At 36.0% G+C, this 10,208-nt stretch overlaps 1 protein-coding gene across 2 annotated transcripts in view; it reads left to right on the top strand.

Annotated features, from left to right (window-relative positions):
- rfx1a (regulatory factor X, 1a (influences HLA class II expression)) overlaps positions 1–9,933 on the top strand; it is a 155,926-nt gene extending 145,993 nt beyond the window's left edge. The window contains exon 19 of one of the 2 annotated variants that reach the window (XM_043694804.1): positions 9,492–9,933. The gene's annotated coding sequence lies outside the window, so the exon portion shown is untranslated. Of the gene's footprint in view, positions 1–313; positions 5,962–9,491 lie in introns of those variants that run through there. The other variant, XM_043694803.1, reaches the window with a different exon arrangement.
- Positions 9,934–10,208: the final 275 nt, after the last annotated feature.

Raw genomic sequence — 10,208 nt, forward strand, 5'->3', positions numbered from 1 at the left:
AACCGTGCTGATTCATCAGGCATCACTGCCTTCTATAATTATGAACATCCTGGGAAATATTATTAATGGAGAAATTGTATTGCAACAAACTTTTGAGCTTGTTATATTTCTGACTACCATGATTTCATTTGGAGCAGTGTCTTTATCGAAAATTGACTTCCTTATCTGAAACAAAGCTCTATCCAACTGACCATTAAAAATGTAGTAAATAACAAGTTTTAGTCTTAGGGACTCCTCCCTGTCAGTAGGGAAAAACCCAAAATACTTGCATTTTAAAGAAAATTATACTTTTTCTTTTCATTTTTTTTTTCAGTTTCTGCTCTCTACTGAAGATACTGACCCATGTTGGAATATAATCCAGTGGTGACGGTGCTGCAATGTCTTCACCCATATGGTCATTCTCAATGTTTGAGCCTGGCCAGTGGGTGTCAACAATGTGACATCACAATTGAATTTGATTCTGTCTTTAACCCACGTATCCATGCACATTTTATACGAGGAAACACTAGATAATAATCAGACAACTTTTTCACTTTGTTAGCCTTTCACATAACCTCTTCTGTCAAGGCCTGTATGGTCACTATCCATTGATGATTATCTTGTTTTGAATTCTTTTATCTCCTCACTCTTCTTTCCTTCCGTTAAATAAGCAGTGAAGAGCTGAATTAGATTTTGTTGTCTTTCAGAAATCTATCTCTTAAGTGACGCTAGAGTGTAAATTCATGTGAGGATTTCCTACTTGAGACCCCAGTCCTGTCATGCTACAAAGCATAGTCTTTAAGCTTGTAAGAAGAGCTAAATGAAATACTCTGCAGTCTTTGAATTACTTTATAATTTATGCAGGAAGAGTGCAACAGTTCCCAAAGAGTTATCTAATAATGTGTTTTTATAAATTTAAGGTTACAAACCAATGCTTTGCCTCACTAAGGTTGACTTTTCACCTGGTCCAAAGTCTAATTCTGAATATTAATTCTAAATAATGACCAACGCAATATTAAATTGGCTGCAAGACAAGAACGAAAGGAGCAAAAATCAATAGGTGGCACAGCCTTATTAGTTGAAGCGGTAACACTAAAGCCACTCAGAAATTGGGCAGGTTATCAGCTCATCAAAATGCAAAACATATCATCTCAGTACCAGGTGCAGGAATTTTGAGTCGAAAGTTCACTCACTGTCTAAAATATGCCTTTAAAGTGTAAATCATAGCCGTAATGGTCATGCTTCAACTAATAGAAAATATCAGTAGAAACCAAGAAATTGTTGACCTATGCCTTGTTCAGCTGTGATCAACAAACTTTGTTACAATTCCAATTTTCTTTTACTTTTACAATCTACACACAGTGAAGAAGGATATTTAAATATTTAGTGAATGTAAAATGGATTGAGCAGTTGACCCTGCAAATTAACCTGTTTTGGAGGTAATGGAAAATATTGGGCTTTAATTGTATTCTGATCAATTAGATCCCACAACATGATTGACCCAGAAGGAACACATTAGTTTAATGGCTGACATTGATGCTGTTTGTCTTTGTAATCCACTGCCAATAAATGTTCATTCACCTGTTAACATACATAGTCTCCCTCCCTGCACTACTGTCCAGTGGTGTCAACAAAAATGATTTGCCCATGTGACACCATTAAAAATAGCAAAGGTATTATTTCAGTGCAGCATGAGCTACAGCTTTGCCTAGGCAGGTGCTGAGCAGTCCTTCCCATGTTGTATCTAATGCAATCACTATTGGATGATTGAAGTAATCTTCTGACATACCGGTGGAAATTCCTCACAAGGGAATTAAAAAATTTAAATGTAAAAAAGCTTTTTTTTTCAAAAAGGAAGCAATGGTCATTTTCTTCTGTTAAAATTTAAGCTTAATGATTAACCAGGAGCAGAACCATGAAGTTTCAATCTGTGAACCTCACTGTGCCACAAGGTCTGTTTCTTTGGCTGTGCTTTTCTCCCTGCAACTAATTCAAGTGACCATCATATTGAGAGGTTACTGTATTTGGATACTTGGTCAGTCAAGACTTGAGTGCAAAATACTGAAGCTGTAAATGAATGACTAATTCAATGCTGAAAAATTTCCTCTCTTAAATTAGATCTGGTAAAGTAAAGGTACCTCATATAAACATGCATTTTACACTACTAACAGGATCCTTCAGGAAAACAACCCAAAAAAAGGAAATTATTCAAACTGCTCTTTATCAAATAATTGTTTTACTTTGTGTTAGTAAAGCAAGAAATAGCTATTAATTTCACTTGTGTTGATGTCATTAAACTAGCAGGTGACCTTATTCTCTACGATATGGTATTTAACTTGTTTTAGGAAATTAATATAAAGAAATTCAGTTCTGTTAGACATGTTATTTCTATTTTTATTTGAATGATGATTCTTGGCAAGACTGAAGTATAAAATAACAGATCAAATCCTGTTTTCATATTTTATTTTGTGATTCTACTAAAAGCATTAAATAGTGACTTTGATAATGAAAGGGAAAGTAAAGGTTGGTGAAGGAAGAAGTGTTGTAAAAATACTGAATTTCCCTTTAACTGAATGAAAAAGAAGTGCAATAAGGTTGAAATGGCAGGTAACTTCATGGTGTAATAAAATGTTTTTGGTAACAGAAAAAGGTGACCAATATATATCTTTTAAATCTTCTTAAAACGTTATCTTTGATAGAGTTTAATTAGATTTTATTTTAGATCACAGTTATTTTAAGAAAGCAGTTAAGCCCACGTAATCTTGGTTCTAGTTCACCTGTGTGATGATCTAAAAAAGTATTTAGTGCTATGGTTTACTTCTCCAGTCTAGATTAGTGTTCTTTCCAAAGCTTAAAGATGAATCTAACTGGCTTCTTTCAATACGATGATGAAATTTAGATGGAAAGCTCCCATGTAAGTACAAGGTTATTTGACTAGACTTTTCTGTGGTCTTGTCATGTCTGAAGAAGCCAGTATGGGCCCATAGCCAGACTCTCAAACAAAAGCTGAGGAGATAGTTCCCTTAAACCTCTTGTGACTGATAGTTTTATTTTGTCTGTGTTTGTTTTATTCTTTTCCAAGTGCAATTGAACAGGTTTATTCTCTGTTTCATTAATATATCCATTTAGTACTGATTTAGTACAAGATCTGAGAATTGTGGCCAGCCTCAAAAGAGAGAGAGAAAATTAGATACTTTGTTATAAAACCAAAAAGTGGTAGCAATTTGCAATATGTTATACCTTTGTTCAAAACCTAGGGACACTGTTACTAGTTGTATATTTAATTGGAAGCTTATGTTCACAGGTGTACAAATTGAATTATAATTGAGTACTGTGGGCCAGATGGCAACAATTAAACAGGCCTGACGAGACCTTTGAAGGCTCCAATATTTGGATTGACAAGAGCAGGAGCTTTTAGGCACACTCATCCAATTGTACACACTATAACTAACATTGGCCTGATGTGCCTCTGTTTACATCTATCTCTAATCTATCTGTTGACGCAATTATATTTCCAATTTCAAATGCAATGTCGCCCCCTCATCTGCCATTTCCTCTTTTTTCTTTCATAATCAGACAACCTGGTTTTCTCTTAAATATATGTGGGGTCTGGGAGAGACAATGTTTGTATTCAGATTGTCAGTCCTGGAGAACATGTATTCACTTGAAAAGTATTATAAAACCAAGCACATGTTATGCTGGATTGAAAAGATGAACGTGGGAGCCATATTTACGATCTTCTCATGTAAATTGCATGTACACACCAAAAAGGCTGCTTCTCATCTAAACACTCCTCCTGCATTAAACCTTTTTCATTCTGAAGTCATGGAAGTGATGTGATCATCCACAACTCCTGCATATAACATAATGCATTACAGTTCATTTTCAACACTCCAGTAAAAACTATTCATTTCACTATTAAGTTGAGTATTTTCGATAGTTAATCATCAATTAGTTACTTGTTCCTGCAACTTTTTAAATACTTTCTGTGAGTCTTATAGTTGTTTCTGTTTTGAAGCCCTGGTGTTAGGACAGTGAGTTTGGTCAGGTTATGTTCTTGGAGAAAATACAAACCTTTGTTTTTTTGCTGCTGCATTTGAATTTACCTTACCTTCAGTCACTTAACATCCATACATTTTTGCACCTAGCTTTGCTAGTAGGTTATATTAGACTTGTCTCTTCATAGTTAGTTGATGATGACTCATTATTAAAATATCAAAAACAGATTGGAAAAAGAAATGCTGTTTTCACTTGGTCCACCACACAATAGCACAATACAAGAAAGCAGTTTGAACTCAAAAGTCAAGAACATAATCATTCTAGGTCAGATAGAGACATAAGTAAGGCATTATAGCCACTCCTACACTAAAGCACAAACCAAAATGTGTCAACATAGGTTTAAATACAGGGTGTTAGATCTTCTACTGTTCATACTAATTTATGTAGTTTTCTTCATAAATCTTCAATTCCCATTGGCCTCAGAAATCGGTTAGAGAAAACAGTCCCTCTTTTGTAATCCGATATTTTCCTACTACAAACACTTCAGGTACCTCAGTGTGTGTGCAAAGTATGATGTGGTGGTGCTGGTGTTGGACTGGGTGGACAAAGTTAAAAATCACCAGGTTAACCTGGTGTGTGATTTTTAACCTAGTTGCAAAGTACTGAGACAAACTCAGCAATCCTCCTGATCTAGCAGTGATTTCACTTTCTTCACCAATTGATGTCAGTCTTAATCACCACTCAACCAAGATAAGATCCAAGTTTCTTCTGTGAAGCTAATTAATGAATGACCATCTCCTTTGAAAATGGGATTGTAGTATCGCATTCCAATTTTTTTCTTTCTGTAAGCCCCCACCCTCAACCAGTCAAAAATTATTTCTACCGGAGAAGAATTAAAATGTTATATTTATCTGTTTTGATGGTAAGAAAATTCACTCAAATTAATATAATTTCAATGTGGAAAGTTTAGTATAAAGATCCTTTCCATCTCACCATGAGCCAAGACACTGTCCTGAGCCTGTTAGATCATATCCAAGATTAAATGGAAAATTAGAATCAGTTTTCCTTAGATCAAAGCTTTTGTCAATGTACCCGTAACTATTTCACCTCCATCATAATTATCTAAATGCTACCCAAGTAAAGTGACTATGTAGTTTTTGTAAAGTATAAAGTAGATAATTGCTGCTGTTCATTTTCTAATTAAATGTCAATTAAACTAAATTGAAGAGAACCACTTAAAATATCTGAAAGTAAGCTGCTAAAAATCCTCCTGCACTATCACTGCCCACAGCATTTAATTTGTTTAGTTTCTCACCAGTTCTTTCACCCTTTTCTAGATGTGTTGACTTGAGGATGAGGCTGAATTTTCTGCATACTAATTCTAACTAGTTGGGAAACTCACCCTAAATTGCCACAGTATATCACAAGGTCTAATATACCATTGGGGGTGGGCATTATTCATGTGCAAGTCTTGATTGCAGGAGGGAATCAATCAGAGCCCAAGTTTCCTCTCATCTGATATTGGAGTGTGGGTGCTGGCCTGCCATAACAAATACAAAATGGAAGTCAAAACCATTTGAAGCTAAAATAGTTTGAAGTCTGCAATGATTCGTTGATCTTTAGAGGGTGATAAAATTAAAATACAAAATATATGGAGTGCAGCAGTTCCATTCCTCATGTGAATAACCATAACTTGTAACTTGAGTAGTTGCATTGATGAGAGTGTGGTGCTGGAAAGGCACAGCAGGTCAGGCAGCATTCGAGGAGCAGGAGGATCGATGTTTCGGGCATAAGGCATTCATCGGGAATTGACATCCATTTTTGGGGGTTTTTTTTGTATACTCAGTACAAACTAACCATGGAATTTACAATAACTTTTCACTCTTAACTTATTCTGGCAATCAATATGTGAATATCTGATTCTGGTATTGAGTACTTCAACATCTCAGTGTCCTGGATGTAAGTTTGCTCACTGAGCTGGAAAGTTCAGATGTTTCGTCACCATACTAGGTAACTCTTCAGTGATCCTCCGGATGAAGCATTGCTGATGATTCCTGTTTTCTATTTATATATTTGGGTTTCTTTGGGTTGGTGATGTCATTTCCTATGGTGATGTCATTTCCTGTTCTTTTTCTCGGGGTGGTAAATCAGGTCCAAGTCAATGTGTTTGGCTTGGACCTGAATTATCACCCCTGAGAAAAAGAACAGGAAATGACATCACCAATCCAAAGAAACCAAAACATATAAAAAGAAAGCAGGAATCATCTGCAATGGTTTGTCCAGAGGCTCACTGAAGATGTTACCTAGTATGGTGATGAAACATCTCAATATGAATCTTCCAGCTCAGCGAGCAAATCTACATCCAGAACCTCAACCTGAGCTACAAATCTCAAAACTCACTATCTCGGTGTCCACCCAAAATTGAAATGTCTGTTTGAGTTGTTTGAACATAAAAAGAAAACCATTAACTTGTCAGGTTGGAATGTGAATGGACATTTCATTTGTGATGGTGTAAAAGATACTTAATTTATAAGGATAATAAATATTTAACTTTTAACTTTTTAATGCTAGATAGAATATCTGGAGGTCTTGCCTGTTCTGTGGGAAAGAGAACGTACTGGGTGTGCCTTTAAATTACATGCATTGCAGAATACTAGCATATAGTTACCATATGCGTTCGACATCACTAGATTATCATATTTATCATTTAATCCAGTGACAGCTGCCCCCTAGCAAGAGCAAGTTCAAGACCTTGAATTCACATTTTATTGCTCCCTAAAGTACACACTTCTCCAGTTTGAGCTAGCTATTCTGAAGGGAAGAGAGAGGGAATAAAATTACAGGTTCCTGTGGTCAATGGAGAATGAGCATTGATGGTACAGGAAGTTCAGATGAATAGAACAAAACCTTCACTGTGATAAAATAAAAGTTATTCTTTGACTTTTCTTCTAAATTTTAAATCAGTAACCCTTTATGAATGACCTCTTTGGTTGATCTTGGTTGTAGTTGGTTCATATATTTGTGACGACATTCTGAGTGTCAGTATATTGATGATTACTGTCACAGTTGACGGAGAGGCCTTGTGTCCAGACTTCAGGTAAAGTTTGAGAACAGAAACTCTAGTGGGAGAAACATTTTGGATGTTAACATATGAAAGCCTCAGAAAGAAGTAATTTTTATTAAGTATTTTATCAACTTAAACCGAATCGAATGGATGTGGCATCTCTCAAAAAATTGCTAGTGAAGTTCTTTCAAGTTGTCAATGTTGGCAATAGTACAAATACCAACTGTCCATTCTGAGTGTTACATAAGAAAACAGTCTTGCAGCTCACTCAGTTTACGCTTGGCGCAGTTGGTTAAGTGGAACGTTCCATTTGTGACTGTAACATTCGAGCATGTGTGAGAACCATCTTGGACAGTAATTGGAACTCTCTCTCCCATAGCACCTTTAAACAGTACTATACTGAACAAAAACAACATAGAGTGGATGCTGTAAAATATTAAATGTGGTAGAATTTGCTGGAAATGTTCACCAGGTCAATGTCCATTAACCTGAAACATTGTTGGGCTTTATTTTAACTCGCTTTTAAGTGAGTTAAAATCGGGTTTATTAACTTTTTCCCCCCTCTGTCTATAGATGCTATTGAGCATTTCTAGCAATTTCTGTATTAAAGTTGTGTTCACGTTTTATTTTCTGATTTCCTAGTTAGGCTTTTAGATTACACCAAGAGTTGCATTTCAGTGACCTCAGATGTAAACACTGTGGTACATACACAAAGGATACAATGCTGAAGTAACATGCCGCTTTTATCAAAGGGATTACAGCCTAAGTCAATGCAATGCCCTAGATAATATAGTCTATTGCAATTAATTCATGAAGACATTTTTATTTAAGTTAAAACGTAATTTTGTGAATTACTGTATACATTAGCTAGAAGCTTCTGTTTTGTAGACAATTACTAATCTTTTTTTTTCATATCTATTGCCATATTACTTTGATATTCCTAAGCTCTCAACACAATTGTATAAAAACTTTTCCACATCCTTTTTCAATCAAAAAGGCAGGATCTGAGTCAATTCCTTGAGTTTCACTGTGAGAACAACTAATTTGCTATATGGCCATCTCGTAAGCCTGATCCATCTTGTGTTCTCTCCACCATATAAGATTGGCAGATATAAACGTTTTCAGGATGTATGTCTGTAACCATGGGGCTGTTATCAGAGCCAGGAATTTCCATGGTGCTGTTCATGATCTGTCACTGTAACTTTGCTGGAAAAACAAACAGAATCTCTAATGCATTACCAGCAAAGTTACAGGAGTGAAATGGGACCAACTCCCATAGATTCTCAGTTCGGTATTCATGTTTTAAAAATGTCATTACCCATATAGTTAACTCCAATAGAAAACCACTAAATGCCAGCAAGCTCTATATTGAGGTAAATTTGATTGTCTTGTAGCAACCCACTCATAACTAGAGGAATATTCTGCATCATCTGAAAAAAATTAGGAGTAAATATTTTTTAAAATTGACATCACTGGGTTTATCTTTCTTTCTCACCAGTAACAGCAGATTTTTAGGAAGCTGTATTATGGTTGAGAAGAATCTTACCTCTTGTCTTCTCTCAATTTCTTTCTTCACTGCAGAACTTAACAGATGTCTCATAGTTCTATTATGTTAGATAATATCTAAAGGATACAGCCTCAAGCTAAGTGCCTCTGTTAAACCATCTGAAGGTATGTTCATGGAAAGGTAATGTGCAGGGATGGTGTAAACAGGACCCACTTCCTTTCACCATTTGTATGATGCCAATATAGTGAATTGAGTTTCCTTCACAGATTTCTGGCTAACATAAACAGTCCAATGGCAGAGCAGTTTGTTGCCTTTTGTTAATCCATGACATTAAAGTTATTTGTAGGATTTTTCTTTCTCCTTTTCCAGATAGTGTGTGTGATGTGTTTAACGTATTTTGCAGTTAATTGAGGCACTTGTAATATATTTGTTGTACCAGTTTGTAACTCAAAATTACATATAGTTTTGAAAAACAAAACTAAAATCTCCTGTGCTTTTGTATGTAATTATAATCTTTATTAAACGTTGTATTAATATTGGGTGAGTTGTGAAAAGAAAATGATTATTTGATATATTTGTTTCTGAACCATTATGGCCTTATTTGTTGAAACTTTTGTCTTGATAAACATCTGTGATATATAGTTGTATGCTGTTCTGTATCGGGAAAGTAAATATTGTATTTTGTATAAACAAAAAAATGCTTAGTTTTGTTGTAAACTGGGTGCTTTGATCAGCTTTTGCTGAACTATGGACCTTACGAGAAGGAAGCAGTATCTGGTACTGCGCTGTTTAATGTTGTAATTCAGCTTGGGGTGATATGTAAGCATTTGTAAGAGTGTTTAGTCCTGGTGCAAAAGCTGTTTTCTACTTTTTTGTAGTGTTTCTTTTAAATAAAAGAGCAGATATAAAACACCGGAATTTGTTGCTTTTATTTGTCCATAGGAGACGGGTGTCACCGGCTTGATCAACATTTACTGCCCATCCTTAATTGCTCTTGAGAAGGTAGCGAAGTGGGAGTTGACACGGAGCATGCTGACACGGGACACACAGACATACGATGGCCACTGAGCCATTACATGGAAAAATACAGCAAAGCATACACAGATACTGGCTGAGGCTAACAGCATATCAGCACAATAGACACAGAGCAAAGATGATTAATTTAAGGCAGGTGGGGGAGAGAATGCACATCAGTAACGTCTACTGCCCGCTGAAGTGTCTGAGTCCAGCTTCAATAGAAATGTTAACTACCTGAGACTGCTTGTATACAAGTGTTAATAGTTCAGGTCTGCAGTAATGGAAAACGATCTTCCTTCTCAGGAAGAACAGTCACGGTCACTGAAACTGACAATGATTTTATAATGTTTTCTGTAAACAAACCATGCTGTACAAACCAAGACTCGAGACTTGGTACCACAACATGTATAAAATATCATGACGTGCTCCGAGAGTGAGAGGAGGCTCGTCGCTGACAGCTGAGCTGACGAACATCTCTCTCTCCCCGGAGCTCCGGTTTCTTTGCACAATAAACTCTGCCGTTGGATCCCGATTTTGGTGATTTTCCCCACAACTGTAGGGAGCTGTCTTCTTAAACCATTGTAGTCCTTTAATTGTATGAACACCCACAAATACTGTTAGGAAGAAGGTTCCAGGTTTTTG

This window comes from Chiloscyllium plagiosum, chromosome 8 (assembly GCF_004010195.1).
Source record: "Chiloscyllium plagiosum isolate BGI_BamShark_2017 chromosome 8, ASM401019v2, whole genome shotgun sequence".
NCBI lineage: Eukaryota > Metazoa > Chordata > Chondrichthyes > Orectolobiformes > Hemiscylliidae > Chiloscyllium > Chiloscyllium plagiosum.